The 18,909-nt window shown below is 44.7% G+C and overlaps 1 protein-coding gene across 5 annotated transcripts in view; it reads left to right on the top strand.

Moving 5' to 3' along the window:
- The first annotated feature begins 33 nt into the window (after positions 1-33).
- Positions 34-18,909, top strand: part of PPP6R2 (protein phosphatase 6 regulatory subunit 2) — a 232,444-nt gene continuing 213,568 nt past the window's right edge. For all 5 annotated transcript variants that reach the window (XM_077473575.1, XM_077473574.1, XM_077473576.1 and 2 more), the window contains exon 1: positions 34-375. The gene's annotated coding sequence lies outside the window, so the exon portion shown is untranslated. The remainder of the gene's footprint in view (positions 376-18,909) is intronic.

Here is an 18,909-nt window from a genome sequence, read left to right as displayed (position 1 = left end):
TGTTTCAGAGTTGCGCGTGCGCAGTACTAAATGGAGCAGCGGGCACGGCGCTGCGGCTAACCCGTCGAAGGATTCTCCTCAGTGGCTCTTCTACGATTAAACTAGCGAGTAGGAGCCCCGAAGAGCGCGCTCCTCAGTGGGTCGTCTTGTCAGCTCGTCCTTCCCTCCCCTCTGTGATGTGGCTCCGCCCCCCTTGTGTCCGCCATCTTGCGGCCGGTGACTGAGGCGATCTCAGCCCCCTGACAGAAGAACGGAGAAGCGGAGAGGAGGAGCAGGCGCCGCACTCTGCATTGCCGGCCTCTCCGGACACTGAGCGCTGAAGGCGGACCCGGATGAGGGGACTCGGAGCCCGAAGACAAACTTCCTCCATTGGCCGTACGTGTCTTGTTCTCTTCATGGCTGCGGGTTATGGGGGGGGGGGTCTGTGTGCCCCCAATTCACTGGGGGGGAGGGGAGGCCTGACCTCACCTCACCGTGAGGGGTCAGAGGTCACCTGAAGTCTCCCACCACATTGGATCCATAGTCCCCTCTGTCCTCCAATCATGTGCACGTCATAGAAGTAAACAGGGAATTCTTCTTTTTCCTCAGGATTGGACAATAGAAGGGAATATTCATCCAATGTATTCTGTAACCAATAATAAAGCCGTATCCCCCCCCCCCCCCCCGAGGTTCCAGTCCCGGGGACCATCCTCTCCTTTCCCCCATGGAAAATTGTTTGTTTTTTTTCTTCCCTAGAAATTTACTTAGAACCCCCCCCAAACATGATATATGTTTTTAGGCAAAGTCCCTGTAGAATAAAATGGTGGGTGTTGCCTATTTAATATCACGCAATACTTGTGCTTGTGGGTTTGGTAAATGCATTTTTTTTATTTATTTTTTGAGAAAATACACTTTAATGAGTTTTGACCACTTGATGTCTGTGAGGTTTACCCCCCTTTCATGACCAGGCCATTTTTTGCAATATGGCACTGCATTATTTTAACTGACAATGTCTATATGTAGTTAAAGTCATTAAAGGTAATTTTAGTTTATTTTGTATAACAAACCGATCCTACTTATCATCGCTGTGCAACTTGTTTTGCACACAGTGGCCCCTAACTTGCTCTTCTGGGGTATCGGGTGGCTCTCGTGGCTCCTCCCCGCATCAGATAACCCCCTGAGATAAGAGCTTCTCCGAGGGGGTTATCTTGTGGGCGCACTCCCATGTCCAGCATTCAGCGTCCATAGAGGCCAAATGCAGGACTAGACCCTGTCTCCCCCCCCCCCCCGGCATTCACACCATTGGATTTCATTGACAGCAGTGGGAGCCAATGGCTGCACTGCTATCAATCTATCCAATCAAGAGCCAAGAATCCCAGACAGAGAGACGGTGTCCCCGCTGGGTCAAGTTTGAGGGTTCAGGTAAGTAAAACGGGGGGGGGGGGGGCTGATCACTGACAGGTGTTTTTTTTACCTTAATGCATTAAGGTGAAAACAAACACACACCTTTACAACCCCTTTAAATGGTCAACTCCAGAATGTTACATTAAAGCACCAACGTCCCCATAAAAGGTATAGAAAATACAGAGTAGGGGAATGGGACTTAATAGGTGCAATTAGTACAGACATACCAAATTGCGATTTTATTCAATTTATTAAAGTTACAAGGGTACATAAAAAACAATATTATACAATACATGAACAGCTTTATGGTTGTTCAAGATGTGTTATTGTATCTCCTATAGTTGTTCCCACATCTTAATCCTGCATGTTTCGCTGTATGGCTTCCTCAGGACAAACATGGTTTTGTGGCTACTATATGAATGAACAGAAAGTGAATTACAAACAACACATTTAATGTTGTATCAGTAAATACCAACACTATACATAATGTATACAATAAATAGAATACATGAATGCATCTTGTCCATTGGCAAGAGTTCCCTAAGTGGAGTCATACCTAAATGATAGAAAGTAAAATCCAATTCAGCCTCGGAAGCATTTGCCCCATTACTGACCAGAGCATTTTTTGAGTTATGGCACTGCGTCGATTTAACTGACAATTACACGGTCGTACAATGCTGTACCCAAAGAAAATAGCCCCCCCCCCCCACAAATAGAGCTTTCTTATCTTTATTTTTTATTTTTTGCGCTATAAACAAAGGCAATTTAAAAAAAAATTTTTTTTTTTACTTTCTGCTTTAATATGTAAATATATATATATATATATATATATATATATATATATATATATATATATATATACGACTTTATTCATCAGTTTAAGCAAATAAGTTCTCCATAATTTTTGGTAAAAAAAAAAATCGTAATAAAAGTATATTGATTGGTTTGCGCAAAAGTTACCACGTCTACAAACTACGGGATCGATTTAGGAACTTTTTAATTTTATTTGTTTTTTTCTGGTAATGGTGGCAATCTGCGTTTTGTGGCTGGACTGCAACATTGCAGCAGACAAATCTGACCATAAATTACACTTTTTGGGGACCAGTGACATTGATCAGTGCTATAAAAATGCACTGACCGCTCTGCCTCCTCTCCTTGGCACAGTCGCTCCCGCAGACTCTATGCAGGCGCGCCCACTATCCTGCTTTTATCGACTGACGCACAGGTACGTCAGTTTGCACAGGAGAGCAATTTTGCCAGTCGGCAAGTGGTTAACTGACAATGGCGCAGATGTGCAATGTTGTGCCCAAATAACATTTATATCCCTTTTTTTCCCCACAAATAGAGCTTTCTTTTGGTGGTATTTCATCACCAGTGCGTTTTTTATTTTTGTGCTATAAACAAAAAAAAAAAAATACAGATCGTTTTGGAAAAAAAAAAAAAACACTATTTTTTACTTTTCTGCTATAAAACGTATCCAATTAAAAAAAATAGTAAAAATAAAATTTCTTTATCAATTTAGGCCAATATGTATTCTGTGATATGTTTTTGGTCAAAAAAAATCCCAATAAGTGTATCTTGATTGGTTTGGACAAAAGTTATAGCGTCTACAAACTATGGTGTGTGTGTGTGTGTGTGTGTGTGTGTGTGTGTGTGTGTGTGTGTGTGTGTGTGTGTAAAATAAATAAATATATGTATTAGGGCTGAAACGACTAATCGATTGAATTGGCCATACATAATGGGGTTAAAAAAACTAAAATTAGCCCTTTATAGTACAAAAATATCACTACTGTAAATATTACTTTCAATGTTCTACAGTAAAAAAATGAACCCCTTCCAGTAGTGATTATCTGCTTTTTTGTACTATAAAGGGCTAATTTTAGTCTTTTTAACCCCATTATGTTACTAAACGTCTTAGGCCTGGTTCACATCTATGTGTTGGTGCTTTTTGCAGAAACGCGCTACAGTTCATTTACATGGTTTCCTATGGGACACGTTCATATCTGTGCTTTTTTTCAGCCGCTGCATATTTGGAAAGGGTCAGGGACCTTTAACGCAAAGTGGTGCTTTTTTGCTTCAATATACTTCAATGGAGAAGCTGCAGAAAAGAATGTAATGCATTTTTGCAGCAATTTGTGTTTAACTTGCCCAAAAATAAATGCAGTAAAATCACGTGCGCAAAAATCTAATCGCACAGCAAAAAGCACTGCAGAAACGGATCAAAAGCAAAAACTGCATAGGTGTGTACCGAGCCTTATGCTGGCCACACCGATCAATTTTCAGGTGAGAATATTCAGATGAAAAACCTTTGTACATTCGCTGAATGAAAGAATGTTTGACATTTTCACTTCATTTCTGAACAAAAACCGCATACACTGTCTGAAAATTCCTTTGACCAAGAATTTTTCTATTATTTCCAAATGTTCCCGTCACTGTGGTTGAAAATGAATGTAAATTTGACCCACTTTTTATTTTTTCAAGGTGATTAATCGAAACAATAATCGGCTAACTAATTGATTATGAAGAGTTGCAGCCCTAATATGTATATATATTTTCATATTCTAGAACTTCTTCCTTTTTTTTTTTTTGTACTAGTAATGGGGGCAGTCAGCGACTTGTAGCGGGCCTGCGATATTATGGCAGAACAATTTGACACCAGCTAAGATTTTGTTGGAACCAGGGACACTAATACTGTACTAATAACACTGGCTAAGAAGGGGTTACTCATCTAGGGCAATCAAAGGGTTAAATGTGTGTTTTCTATGCTGAGCATTTCCTCCCTATTGCATCTGAGCAGCCCATGTGAATATAGTCCCACAGTGGTAAATAGAGGCCCCTCTCTCCTCCCATGACCACTAACCAGCTAAACACAATGGGGGCAGGACATTGCATGTAGATTGGAGGCTTCACCTCCCTCTTATTCTAAGACGCAGGCTGGAGGGGTGTGACAACTTTGGCAGAAATCCACCCACTTCATTGCCCAAAAATGCTAAAGATTTAAAATATATGTTTGCATGATGATTTAAGCAGTTTATTGATCTACGTGGGTTTTTTTTTTTTTTTTACTCTATTCCAAAGGCTGTTTTTGTTTTTGTTTTGACCATGTGACTAGCAGCAGAGGACGAGAAGCTCCTCCTCATGTTTCCCTGCAGACAGGCTGCGAAAGATTTGGGTCATGTGACAGCTGTATATTAGGAAAAGGGTACTTAGATGTTTGTTTTTATTAAAATGTATTCTGAACCTGAATCAGTGTTATTTAATCTCTAGATAAGTCCACAAACTATGGTGTATATCTAAAAATTGATCAGTATTGATGTACTGACAACCTATCTAATTTCTTGAGGCCCAAAGATAACAGGACAGTACAAACATCCCCCAAATGCCCTCTTTTTGGAAAGTTGACAATGCAAGGTATTTAGTAGAAGGCATGGCGGATTTTTTAAAGTTGTAAATTTTCTTTCTTTTAGGACAGCCCCTGGAGAAAGCGCGGCTCCACCCACTTCTTAGAAAACACTTCAGTCGTTTCATTAAAGCCTGAGCACTTCCACTATGGCCTCAGTTGTAGTGTTTCCTCGAGCTATGGTGGAATAGCTGCAGGGGACCATGGGTGTGCTCGCTCTCTCCAGGTGAAGGGTGGGAGGCATACCTGGTGGTTTTGTCTTGTTTTTGCTTCTTGGCAAGCTCAATGCCCGATGGGTGGGGGGTGTTCCGGTGCCTTTCTGTTGAGTCCAGCGAGGGCAGAGGATCCCACTCCGATAGACCTGGGGGGGGGGGGTGCGGGGCTGCACTAGGCAGTGTGGCATCTGGCTTCCAGCTTACATCCTCTTCCGGGTCCCGAGGGCAGGGTGCGGCTTCCGGTTCCAGCTGTTGGAGCGCAGTAGGGGGAGGTGGCCTCGGTGGGTGTATTTCCGGTCCTTGCAGCGATGAAAGCACCCCAAAAATTTAAAATAAGACTGCCGGACGTTGGCTGGAACCCTGGGAGAGATGGAGCCAGAGGAACCAGTGGCAGTGGCGGGAGCAGGGGTCACAAGCACCTGCCAGACCCTGGGTAGAGAGGCAGTGGCCTCTGTTAACCTAGGCCATGTATGTTCCCCCCCCCCTCCCTTTTAGGGAAGGTAGTGGAAGGGAGCCTTCCTCACACTCAGGTGACTTCTCTGAGTAGTGTGGGTTTGTTTATACAGCAGTGATTTTGTAGGATATGGTTTTTGTTCACTGACTGTTTTGGGATCTGCTGTGGAGGAGATCCAATCTGTAAATGTATTGATGGTATGTTTTATCTGCTTGGTGTATTTTCAGACAAAAGTTCAAGAAAAGACTAAGAATGTTTCCCCTCCCCTCCCAAGAAAAGATGTGCTTCCCTTAGGGAGTCTTGGACCAAGCCTTTGTGCAGGTCTTGCATGGCAGGTTTGGTCAGAGAGGAGACTTCCACTAAAGCACCCTCTGCCCAACCTAGTGAGATCCTCACTTCATTCCGGAAGGAGTTGGAAGACACCTTTCAGTCCTTCCGCTCCTATCTGGACCAACGTCCGGTGGCACAATCAACAGAGGGTTCTCCACCATGCTCTCACACATCCTCTGTAGCTCACAGAGTGGTTAGTGAGTCAGAGGAGGAGGAAAAAATGGGTCTACGGGGTCAGACAAGGGGGAAGGCGAGGAAAAAATAGGTCTCTTCCTCCTGTTACAGGTTGTCGTTGGAAGAGGTAGACTACCTTTTAAAGACCATACACATGACCCTAAATATCGAGAATAAGACCCAATTGTTACTGCACAACAAAATTTACAGAGGCTATAAAGAGGAAAAAGGAGTGGAAGGACCCAGAGAGGGTCCTCTTTTTCTCCAGGTCTCTTAAAAGGAGATTTCCTTTTGATGAAGATAGCACGCAAGTTTGGACTAAGGGACCTAAACTTGACACAGGTTTCGGGCGTAACACTGAGGCCGCGTACACACGGGCGGACTGTTCGCCCAACCTTGTCCGCTGAACAGTGTTTGGGCGGACAGTCCGCCCGTGTGTGGGCTTTCAGCGGACAGTTTCAGCGGACAGTTGGACGGACAAAGTCTTTCGGAAATTCCGAAAAACTGTCCGCTGAAACTGTGTTTGAGCGAACAGTCCGCCCGTGTGTAGGCTACTTTCGAAATGAGCAAACTGTTCCCGCTCGGAAAGTCCGCCCATTTCGAGCGCGTGTACAGGTAGGCGGGGCCCGCGAAGGAGACGTCGCGGGCTCCGCCGCCTGGAATGGGCTTAAAGGGGAACCCCAACGCCGAAAAAAATCGGCGTGGGGGTTCCCCCAAAGTCCACACCAGACCCTTGTCCTAGCACGCTACCCGGCCGGCCAGGAAAGGGGGGCGAGCGAGCGCGCCCCCCCTCCTGAGCCGTACCAGGCCGCGTGCCCTCAACATGGGGGGGTGCCGCGCGGCCCCCCCACCCCAAAGCACCTTGTCCCCATGTTGATGAGGACAAGGGCCTCTTCCCGACAACCCTGGCCGTTGGTTGTCGGGGTCTGCGGGCGGGGGGCTTATCGGAATCCGGGAGCCCCCTTTAAGAAGGGGGCCCCCGGATACCGGCCCCCCACCCTATGTGAATGAGTATGGGGTACAATGTACCCCTACCCATTCACCTGTGAAATAAAGTACAAAAAAAAACACAACACAGGGAAAAAATATTTTATTGCACAGCTCCGGGGGTCTTCCGTCTTCGGGGGTCTTCTCGCCGGACTCCTCCGCTATCTGTGTGTAGCTCTTTTACTAGCGGAGGAGTCCGGCTTTCTTCCTCCCCGCCGCCGGCCTCTTCTCCCGACTTCGGGGGTCTTGTCCCCCTCTTCGGTTCTTCTGCCGGGCCACCGCGCCTTCTTGTAGCTCTTTTGCAGGCGGTGGCCCGGTCTTCTGTCGCCGCTGCCTTCCGTTCTTCTGTCGCCGCCTTCGGTTCTTCTGCCGGGCCACCGCGCCTTCTTGTAGCTCTTTTACAGGCGGTGGCCCGGTCTTCTGTCGCCGCTGTCGTCGCCGCCGCCTTCCGTTCTTGTTCTTCTTCTTGTTCTTCTTCTTCTTCTCCTGGAGATGTTGACTCGACGAGCTCTCCGGCCGGAATGCCAGGGACACGCTCCGCTGCCACTTATATAGTGACAATGGGGCGGTGTCACATGGTATATGTCACATGGGTTGGTCACATGGTGACCCCGCCCCCTTACGATGTCATAGTCCCCATGTGACATCAACCCATGTGACCAACCCATGTGACATATACCATGTGACACCGCCCCATTGTCACTATATAAGTGACCGCACAGCGCGGCTCTGGCATTCCGGCCGGAGAGCTCGTCGAGTTTCCCCAAGGCACCCCCCCATGTTGAGGGCACGCGGCCTGGTACGGCTCAGGAGGGGGGGCGCGCTCGCTCGCCCCCCTTTCCTGGCCGGCCGGGTAGCGTGCTCGGACAAGGGTCTGGTGTGGACTTTGGGGGAACCCCCACGCCGATTTTTTTCGGCGTTGGGGTTCCCCTTTAAGCCCATTCCAGGCGGCGGAGCCCGCGACGTCTCCTTCGCGGGCCCCGCCTACCTGTACACGCGCTCGAAATGGGCGGATTTGCCTCCTCCTTACGTGGGCGAGTCCGTTCATTTCAAAAGTTGAGCGAACTGTTTGGCAAACAGTTTGCTGAAACAGTCCGCTCGTGTGTGGGCAAGTCCGCTCATGCAAATTTTGAGCGGACTGTTTGCCGAAACTGTTTGACGAACAAGGTTGGGCAAACAGTCCGCGCGTGTGTACGCGGCCTGACTTTTAGTTTTTGAGGACATGGGGGGTCTTGAAGGACACTATGGACAAGAGGGCTGATTTTTTGTTAAAGATGGATTGTGATTCTACACTAGCCAATCTCAAACCAGCAATGGCATGAACATTTGTAGCCAGGAATTTAGAACACTGGTTGGAACAACTAAAAGGCCATATTGAGGCAGGGACCTCTAGCTAAGATTTTCTGGATACTCTACCAGTCCTACAAAAGGCAGCAGGTTACATGGCAGATGCCTCTGGGTCAGATGTCCGCAAGATCTTCAGCTTTTGATTAATTCAGCAAGAAAGAGCTTTGTGGGTAAAAACCTGGTCGGGCGATTCAGCATTAAAATCAAAGCTGTGTGGCCTAGCCTTTGAAGGGGATCTGGTTTTTGGCCCTGATCTTGACATGGTCCTGGACAGAATAGCGGGTAAGAAAAAAGCCTTTCCAGCCAAAAAGAAGGTCGCACCGCAAACTAAGAAAATGTTTTTGTCCTTTTCACCAGACCTGGGACGAAAAGGAAATGGGACAGAAGAAACTGTGGCGGTCCCAAAGGGGTTTCATCCCCCCCAGCTAACCTGCAAAAAACCATTGACGGTCTCCCGACTGTGGGAGGAAGGCTGCAGTCCCTTTTCCTACAGTGGGAGGGGGCGACATCAAGCCCATTTGTCCTAAAAGTTATCTTGGAGGGCTATGCGCTGGAGTTCTCGGAGAACCCACCATCTCAGTTCTATGTGACACAAGCCCCCAAAGATCAAGAAAAATCTATGGCGATGATAGCACTCTTGCAGGAGTTCCTCCAGCAGAAGGTTCTCATCCCAGTGCCCAGAGAAGAGGAAGGACTAGGGTGCTATTCACATGTTTTTCTATTAAAAAAGCAGTCGGGAAAGTTCAGGTTAATACTGAATTCAAAGATCTTGAACAGGCCCATCCGATACAAAAAGTTACGTATGGACACAAAATATTCAGTAAGAAAACCTCTTCCCCCGGGGTCTTTTATACTCTATAGATTTCAGAGACGCGTATTACCATGTACCCATAGCTCCAGTGTCGCAGAGGTATCTGCGTTTGCTGATCAGAGCAGGGGTTGATAGTGTCACACTTTCAATTCTGGGCCCTCCCGTTCGGTCTCTCCTCTTCCCCAAGGATCTTCATGAAGATTATGGCAGAAGTGTTGTCACCGCTTAGGCTGGCGGGGGTCTCGGTGGTACCCTATTTGAATGACCTCCTTTTATTTGCCTGCTCAAAGGACCTGCTAAACAAGGATCAGGACCATTTTTTTGGAAAATTTGGTCTGAATTCTAAGCAAGGAAAAATCAAACTTAATTTCCCTCTGAGGATCATTTTCCTGGGGTATACCATCGACTTAGTACAGAAAAGGATTTTCTTCCCAGAGGAAAAAATGATAAAGGTGCAGGCCATATTAAGGAAAGTACAGACAAATTTATCTGTTACAGTTCGGGCAACCATGTCCATGCTGGGCCTTCTGACAGCCTCAATCCTAGCTGTTCAGTAGTCTTGCCTCCATTCGAGATTCCTCCAGCAGGTGATCCTGCAGAATTGGGCATACAAAGAGTCACTGGAGAAATAAATCTGGATTCCCTCTCCAGTCAAGAGGAAGTTGTGGTGGAGGAAGCAAGAGAATTTGGACAAGGGTCTGTTCTGGACTTTTCCTGAAGAAAAAACTTTAACAGATGCAAGCTCCTGGGGTTGGGGAGGCACATCTGCAGAACGGGATGGCCCAAGGATCCTGGACAGTAGAGGAATCCAGAAGGTCCTCCAACTGGAGGGAACTGAGGGCAATTGCTCTGGGGCTGTGGGCCTTCAAAAAGATTATCAGGAACCAACACATCCAGGTGTTAGACAACGCTGTGGCGGTGACATACATCTCAAGGCAAGAGGGCACAAGAAGCATGTGTCTTCTAACCTTGGCCTTACAGATTATGACTCGGGCGGAAGACAACTTGGCATCCTTAACAGCAATACACCTGAGGGACAGCCTAAACCAGATAGCAGACTTCTTAAGCAGAAGAAGGGTGCTAGAATCAGAATGGAGTCCAAGTACGGAGATTTGTCAGAGGATAGTAGGCAGATGGGGTGTTCCCCAGGTAGACCTGTTTGCATCCCAAGCAAATGCAAAAGTTCCTGTCTACTTTTCCCTGATCAGGCATGACCAAGCGGGTGGTTTGGACGCATTAGCTCAGCGCTAGACCTCATCAGTGCCACCTATCAGTGACAATAAGTGTGGCATATTCTTGCCTCCTCATCAGTACCATCTAATCGGCACCCATCCAGTGAAGGAGAAAAAATACTTATTTACAAAATTTACTGACACAAACTAAGAAATATTTGGTATTTTATTTTTTCCTAACAAAAAAACAAAAAAAATCCCAGGAGTGATTAAATACCACCAAAAGAAAGCTCTATTTGTGTGAATAAAATTAATAAAAATAATATACTTTTTTTTTTTTTTTTTTCCAACGCTTATTTGTTTTTTATCTTCATAGTGACAGGGTCTCTATTAAAGGCTGCATATTTGTTTTTCAAATCTCGAGCTTTCTCTGTATTTAAGATGTAGGACCCAACTCCTCTGTCAGTATCCTTATTTTAGTTTGTGCTGAACTAATTTTATGAACACGTCTCCTATGCACAACAACTTTTGGTTTAAGTATAGCTTACACTGGTACAAATTTTTTTTATTTCTGTTGGTGAAACCAGTATTTTGCTCTTCTACAAGCCAAAGTTAGTATTTGGCAACTCTATCACTGCACTTTATTGTGGGTATGGTATGCAGCTCTACCTGAAAACAGTTTTTACAGCTATGTAATACTTCCATGTTACTGGAGATTGCTGTATGATAAAAGAGCTGTCAGTCTTCTGCCTAGTGACAGCACTCCGCTAGACATTGGTACCGCCTTTAAAAATGACCAAGCTTTTGTATATTTTTCCGAGCCACTGGTGTTTAAAAGTAGAGAAAGCATGTAGACTGTGGAATTAGAAATCCTGATCTGTGTGTACTGTACAGTATGTTGCAGGCCAGTGGCTCAGACAGTATTGAGACCATTGAATCTGGCAGCCAGTATTTTCAGAAGAAAAGTGGCCATACGTATTTCAACACAAGTAGCTGAGGAATTCATTTGGATAAGTAGTGAAACCTCATCCACACTACAGAACAAATCCAGCTGAATTTGATTATTATTATTAAACATACTATAACCTGGGCAAATGAGAACCTTCAAAGACCGCACAACTCTGTAACTCTGCCATCACTGTTTTTTGTATTTTTTGCACTTGTCTAAAAAATAGTTTTAGATCTGAAGAGTGCATGAACTTTTTTGACAAAACGTATATCTTTTGAAAGCAGACATACTGTGTGCTGCTTTTACTTTATTATCTGGCTGTTTTTCTCCCTGCTTTGTAGGGAGAAGAAACAACGATATGTCTGTTCCCTGTGTTTTCGAAAGTCGTGTGTGTGATTGGAAACAGCCGATCAGCTGACTTCAGCTAAAATCGATGGCAGAGATTGGCTGCCAAGCTTGTGCTATGTCCAATTGCAGCATGGGTCGGCAGGAGGCACACGCATGCCCCCATCTGACCCAGAATAAAGGGCCAGCGTATGGGTACGTGATTATGCCTGCACCTGTCGCCCGCTTGCAGTATATTTACTGTGAGCAGTCAGCAGGTGGTTAAAAACCTTGGACTTATGGAGGTTTGTTTGGCACTCTCATGGATTGTATATGGATTCTGAACATGTGGTTCTTTTCCTTTTTCTATGGGGTGTTCCCTATTTGTGGAGTGCTGCTGAACTAGTACCAGTGTTCCCAGTGACCCTTAGAAAATCTGAATAGGTAATGTGAACGTCAGTCAAGTTAGGACATGTGGCTGCCAACTCCTTGATTCATGGCACGTTCGCAAAGGTGTGTTGAACTTTACTGGGCAGCCTTGCTAAGCTCAGGCCCAACACATGGACAAGACAAATGCTCTGTGTCCTATTTATTCACATCACTGTGGTGAATAAACATCAATTTTAATGTTATTTTGTGACATTTCAATGAACTGTGCTGTAATCAGTGTATTGGCACCATGTACTCCACAGCACAAACCTGCAGAGTTATAATGGTACCGGTACATGATCCTCTTCTGCGGAGTACAGATCGATACGTGTGTGGGTTTTTTTTTCTTATTTTTGTTTTTACAGGTTTCACCCTTTTTCAACAACCCCATTACACTACATTATTATCTCAGCTCCCATAATCCATGTCCTTCCTTATCCCAATGTTTCACCCAATTGCTCAACACCTAGGCTGCTGTGCGCTGTGGAGTATGCAGAGTCAAAATTGTGGTCTAGATTTTGGTCATGGATTCTTTTACGCCTGTGTATAGCCAATAGTGAGTATATTGAATTTGTATGCATGCATATTTTTTATGCTTATGGACCAAGTAGTGGGAAACAACTGCCAATATTAAAACGTGTTCTTTTATTACTTACCAATTCTTACATGTGGTGGCGGCTGCATTCATTTTCTTTTATAAGACCTTTTTACTTTTATTTTCATCTGGTGATGTGGCCAGTACTGCGTGTGATAGAGATATATTTAGAGGTCGACCAATATGGGTTTTTCTCTGGTCGATGCCAATATTTAGAAATCATGGCGGCCGATATATGCCGATTTTTATATATATATATATATATATATATATATATATATATATATATATATATATATATATACTTTTTTTTTTTTGGGGGGGAGGCAATATGTAAGGCCGATTTTTATTTTATTTTTATTTATTTTTTTTTTTTTCTCCCCTTCATCTCATAAAATCTAACACACCTTTCCCACTGGGGCGATTTTCAGGCACTTTTGGGCTAAAAATAGCACCTGTAAAGTGCCTGCAAAACGGCTCCCCTGCAGTCTGTGAAAGCCTGAGTGCTTTCAGACTGAGGCGATGCGCTGGCAGGATGTTAAAAAAAAAAAAAAAAAAAAAAAAAAAGTCACGTTTGGAGTGGTGTATACCGCTCCTCCACCACTTCTGCCCATTGATATTAATGGGCACCACTGCCAAAGCGCATGCAATGTGATTTGGCAGCGGTGCTTCACGGGCGCATTTAACCTCTTCCTTGGCCGCTAGCTGGGTTATATGCGCCCCACTAGCAGCCGAATAGCACCGCTAAAATGACGGTAAAGCGCCGCTAAAACTAGCAGCGTTTTACCATCAACTCCTGCCCGCTCCAGTGTGAAAGCAGCCTTCATAAGTGATACAGAAAATTTCCTACATTTATTAAACAAAACAAACCTCCAATCAGTTTACTTGCATGTATGATTTAGATAAAAAAAAAACTATATATGAAATAAAAACATGTATATTAAATAAAATCATAAAAAAAAAAATGGGCTAACTTTACTGTTTTTTATTTATTTATTTTAAATCATTTAGTGTATTTTTTTTCCCCAAAAAAATGCATTTGAAAGACCGCTGCGCAAATGCCGTGTGACATAAAATATTGCAACAACCGCTATTTTATTCCCTAGGATCTCTGCTAAAAAAAATATATAAAATTTTTGGGGGTTCTAAATGATTTTCTAGCAGAAAATACAGGATATTTACTTGTAAGCAAAAAGTGTCAGAAAAGATTTAGTCTTTAAATGGTTAAACTGAGAACTCTACACACTGAGTTGAGTTCATTCATTCAAGTGTAAACATTGTATCTCTTTGCTCTTTTCTTGGCAGACTGCCCAGAGAGGAAACAAGTCGCTTCTATGAAGACTCAGGCAACTTGCATTGACTTCTATTACAGAAGTAATTTGCAAGTCGCGCTGTAGTTCTAATCGGCCTTTTTATCAGCACAATCGGCCGATGCCGATTAATAAAAAAAACGGCAAATATCGGCCGATATATCGTCCGGCCGATATATCGGTCGACCTCTATATATAACTACATTTATTTTTTGGTTCCTGACTTCCTTTAACAGACCAAGTTATCCAGCAAAAGCGTTAGCAGGTAGAGAGGAACAATTTAATGCTGACAAGGCCAGTAATCAGATTTTATTTATTTAAACAGTTTTATAATGTAAAAAAGTATTAACTGAAATTGAGTTTTAATTTTAGTCAAGTCCATCTGAATCTGCTAGTACATTGAACACTCCCCTCCTCTTGGGTTGACAATGCTGCTGTCCAAAGGTGTCTATTGCTCCTTCATCCAGAGTGGAGATACCGGAAGACGAGAAGTGTATTAGTGGACAGATCACAAGTAGAAAATATTTGGGGGGGGGAAGCCTGAAAAAAAAAAAAAAAATGAAACTAATGCAGCCAGTATATTTAAAGGGATTGTAAAGTTAAATGAAAAAACAAAAAACAAACATGTTATACTTCCACTGTGCAGCTCGTTTTGCACAGAGTGGCCCCGAACCTGCTCTTCTGGGGTTCCTCGGCGACTGTCTCGGCTTCCTCCCGTAGGTGCTTCTCACGTTCATGAGAGCTCCCTCGCATGGTGAGAAGCACCTGTGGGTGCGCTCCTGTGATACAGCCGGTGGCTACAGCCGCTCACTGTATCACACGGCCCCGCCCCCCGGCGCTCTGCGTCAGTGGATGTGATTGACAGCAGCGCAAGCCAATGGCTGCGCTGCTTTCCATCCACTCCAGCCAATCAGCGGCCAGGCTGAGTGGTGAAGAGGAAGTCGAGGATGTGCGCAGGACTTTCGAGGGGTGAGGTAAGTAAAAAGGGGGCACTGGGGGCGCAGGCACTGTCAGATGTTTTTTCACCTTAATGCATAGAATACATTAAGATGAAAAAACATTTACCTTTACAACCCCTTTAAGGATTAGTAAACTGCGATATGTTACATTTCTGTTTTGGAGCTTGATTCCCCATTAAACTGCGTTGATCTTTAGAAAGTCAGGTAACACACTACCTATGCATGAAGGTAAAAAACCTTCAGTGTACAGCTCTCCCTGCAGTCGTTCCACCCCCCCCCCCCCCCTTTTATACTCGCCTGAGCCTGATCCCAATCCAGTGTCTCCTCCACCTCATTGGCTGGGACACAGCAATGGCTCCCACTGCTGTCAGTCACGGCCAGTGATGAGGGGGCAGGTCTGTGTGTGAGTCACACACACACACACACACACACACACACACACACACACACACTGTGTGTGTGTGTGTCTCATAGATACAGAGGTGACTCGGAAGCGAGCATGCAAGTTGGGTGTACTCGGTAGGGGAGAGGGGCAGAGAGCACCGGTGGGGTAACTGAGAAGCGTCGGATCAAAGCTGCTTTGTGGAAAACCATTATACAGTGTGATAAGTATGACAGGTTTGTTGTTTAACCATCTCATGGCTCTCTTGTTCTGAGAGGGCATCCAAGGACATTCTCCCCGAACACAAATCTTGCATGCCCCTTGGGGCACGCTCTGTGACCGATCTGTCCTTTGGACACAGCTGATCACAGATCGTGGTAAAGGGCCAATCACGACGGCCTTTTACTATGTGATCAGCTGTCTTCAATCACAGCAGATCACATGTAAACTAACTTGCTGATTATTGGCATTCCTTCCCTCATGCACTTATACAGGATGAGGAAAGGAGAGCTGATATCCAGCAAGTCTGATAGGGCACATGTATACTGATAGGGCTCTGATCTTCAGTGCAGCCCCATTAGTTCCAATCGGTGCTCATCAGTGCAGCCTCATCAGTGCATACCGGTGAAGTAGAAAAATTACTTATTTGCAGAGGTCTATAACTGAAACTAAGAAATATTTTTTTTCAAAATTAGGGTATTTTTATTTTATTTTTTCATTTGTTTAGCAAGCTTTATTTGTCTCAAAAAAAAAAAAAAAAGTTTTAAATGTCATTTGGATACGGTTTTGCATGACCGTGCACTTGTCATTCAAAGTTCGTGATTTTGTGGACATGGTCCGCCCTGCCACAGTAAATGTACGTGGGGTGGTCCGGAGCAAGTTAAAATGATGCTAAACTATACTCTTTCACCAAAAATAATCCATACAAATACACTGCAATCTATATTTCATTGTTGGATATAAAAGTACATAGTTGCCACACCCCTCTTAGGATAATTGCAAAGAACTCTAGAGGGTTTAACCCCTAATTATGTACCTATGATGGTATTTTTAAGGCACAACTTACACAATATTTGAAAACTGTACAAAGGTTTATTACAAAACATTCAAAACCGTAACACATTAAAATGTCCATGGGCATTATTCAAAACCTTTCAGTGTACTTACACATGGTCCTTCATTGAACTCCTGCTGAAGTGGATTTCTATCCAAGAAACGCGTTCAGGGTGTTGGAGCTTTCTGTAATCTGCTGTACTGTTTTTATTGTCATCGTATACTTGTATGTCAAGCTTTAACTGAACATCTTACCACAGTTTTTTGTGGAAAGGTTTTGTATGATGCCCATGGACATTTTAATGTTTTGTTTAACCACTTGCCGCCCGCCATATAGCAAAATAACGTCGGCAAAGTGGTTGTGTTATCCTGACCGGAGGTCATATGACGTGGTCAGGATAACAAGCCGCTGGGTGCACATCGCAGTGATTGTTGTAAAGAGTCTGACAGCAACTCTTTAGCATGTGCCCAGCCATGTCCAATCACGGCTAATCACGATGTAAACAGGAAGAGCCATTTATTGGCTCTTCCTCACTCACGTCTGACGGGTCTGTGCTGATTGTTAGCGCAGGACCACCAGGGATGGCCACCACACTGGACCACCAGGTATGCCACCCTAGACCATCAGGGAAATGGCAATCGGTGCCCAGGCAGCTGTCAATCAGTTCCAATGAAAAATGCCTGCCAGTGCCACCAGTGATGCCTATCGCTGAAATATCAGTGCCACCCATAAGTGCCCATCAGTGCAGCCTTTCAGTGCTGCCTATCAGTGCCCATTGGTGCCACCTTATCAATGTAGCTTATCAGTGAAGGCAAAAACGTATATACTTATAAACTTATAAACTTATAACGTGTTTATCGTTGTATGACACACCTCAAGTTTAGGAGGGAATTTTAAGGAAAAAAACTTACATTTAAATGCTCATCAATGCAGCCTTGCACAGCGTCCATCTGCATGCTTGTCGTGTCATTTGCAGCCTTGTCGGTGTCCATCTGCAGCCTTGCCCAGGCTGCAGTTAAACTGCAGTGACATGCAGTGTCACTGCAGTTTGAAAATGGCACCACCGAGATACAGAGCCGGTGTATCTCAGCTCTTCTCATAGTCCCGTCCAGTCCCGCCCTATGATGCACATAACACAGGTCCAATGAACTGGGCGTGACTGAGTGGAGCCGAGCGCCACCCATATACATATATAGTCGAGTGTACTCGGCTAGGCTTGGATAGCTCCGCTTACAGTCACTCCCAGTCCCTGTGTTATGCCCATCATAAAAGGGGGGATTGGGCGTGACTGAGCGGAACTAGCCGAGGATAGCGGAGTACACTTGGCTATGTATAGATGGTGGCGCTCGCTCTTCCACTCACAATCAACAGGGATCGGTGTATAACACGCACCCACGATTTTCCCCTGATTTTAAGGGAAAAAAATGTGTGTTATACGCTGATTAAATACGGTACTTATTTACAAAATTTTATAACTTTTTATTTATTTAGCGAAAAATAAAAAACGCAGTGGTGATCAAATACCACCAAAATAGAGCTCTATTTGTGGGAACAAAATGATAAAAATTTAGTTTGGGTACAGTGCAGCATGACTGCGCAATTGTCGTTAAAAAAGTGACAGCGCTGAAAATTGGCCTGGGCAGGAAGGTGTGAAAGTGGCCAGTATTGAAGTGGTTAATAACAATTGTTTAACAAGTTGTGCCGTAAAAATCCCATCATAATTGGGGGGGGGGGGGGGTTTAACCCTCTATAGTTCTTTGAAAATGATCTAATATTTCATTAATTTTTCTCAGTGCTTTTTTGCCTGCTTGTAAAGTCCTTTGTAACCCCCAACACTTTTACCCTCTTCATTTGCAATGAGCAGTGCACACTAGATGTGATCATATGCCTCCTGTATGCACACTACAAATACCATAGTCCATTATGGAATAAAAGCAGGAGTGGCTGTGTTCCTACATACAGTGGGACCATGGAGAACTATGCCCACTCTTTTCTGCCCACCTCCGCATTCAAGGAAGATATACTACAGCTTTCATGAATGAAATGTCATCCATGAATGAAAGAAGGGTGGAAGAATGAAAGGTCTGCCTCCTTTCATAGATCACATGTCATGTATGGAAGCTTTAGTACAGCTCTTATGTATGGAAAAGGGGGGGGGGGGGACAGGAAGGAACGATCATGGCACTTTCTATGCGTGCATGTGACAGGTCCCTCAGCTTGTATTCAAGAAGTGTGGGGTGTTACAATAATGAACATACAAACTCACTTATGTGGCTGCAGCATCATTCCAATGTTGAAACTTGCCCCCCACTGGGTCTAAGCCTGAGAACTGAGCAATTGCATGCCTGCTGATCGCTTGTTTCTCAGTCTTCGCTGAGCAGAGAGCCGTGACCGTCTATCACTGGCGGTGTGCTCTGTCCCTCCAGTGTTCACTGTAGTGTTGGGTTGTGGAGGAGGGGGAGCGGCTTGGGGCGCTAAGAGGCTGAGCCAGCTGCTGGTCGGGCTCTGGGTGAGCCTGGACCAGCTTTGTGACGTCAGCCAACAGCGGTCTCTAGCCCATTGTTGACTGAAACTGGGTCACAGGAGTGCAACAAGTGCACTCATATAACTTATAAGAGAAGTATGGCCAAACAA

The sequence above is a fragment of the Lithobates pipiens genome, unplaced genomic scaffold, assembly GCF_037356315.1.
Source record: "Lithobates pipiens isolate NorthernLeopardFrog02 unplaced genomic scaffold, aLitPip1_a1.2 Scaffold_8, whole genome shotgun sequence".
Taxonomy (NCBI): domain Eukaryota; kingdom Metazoa; phylum Chordata; class Amphibia; order Anura; family Ranidae; genus Lithobates; species Lithobates pipiens.
The sequence above is the reverse complement of the archived record's forward strand: the minus strand, read 5'-3'. Positions and strand labels throughout refer to the sequence as shown.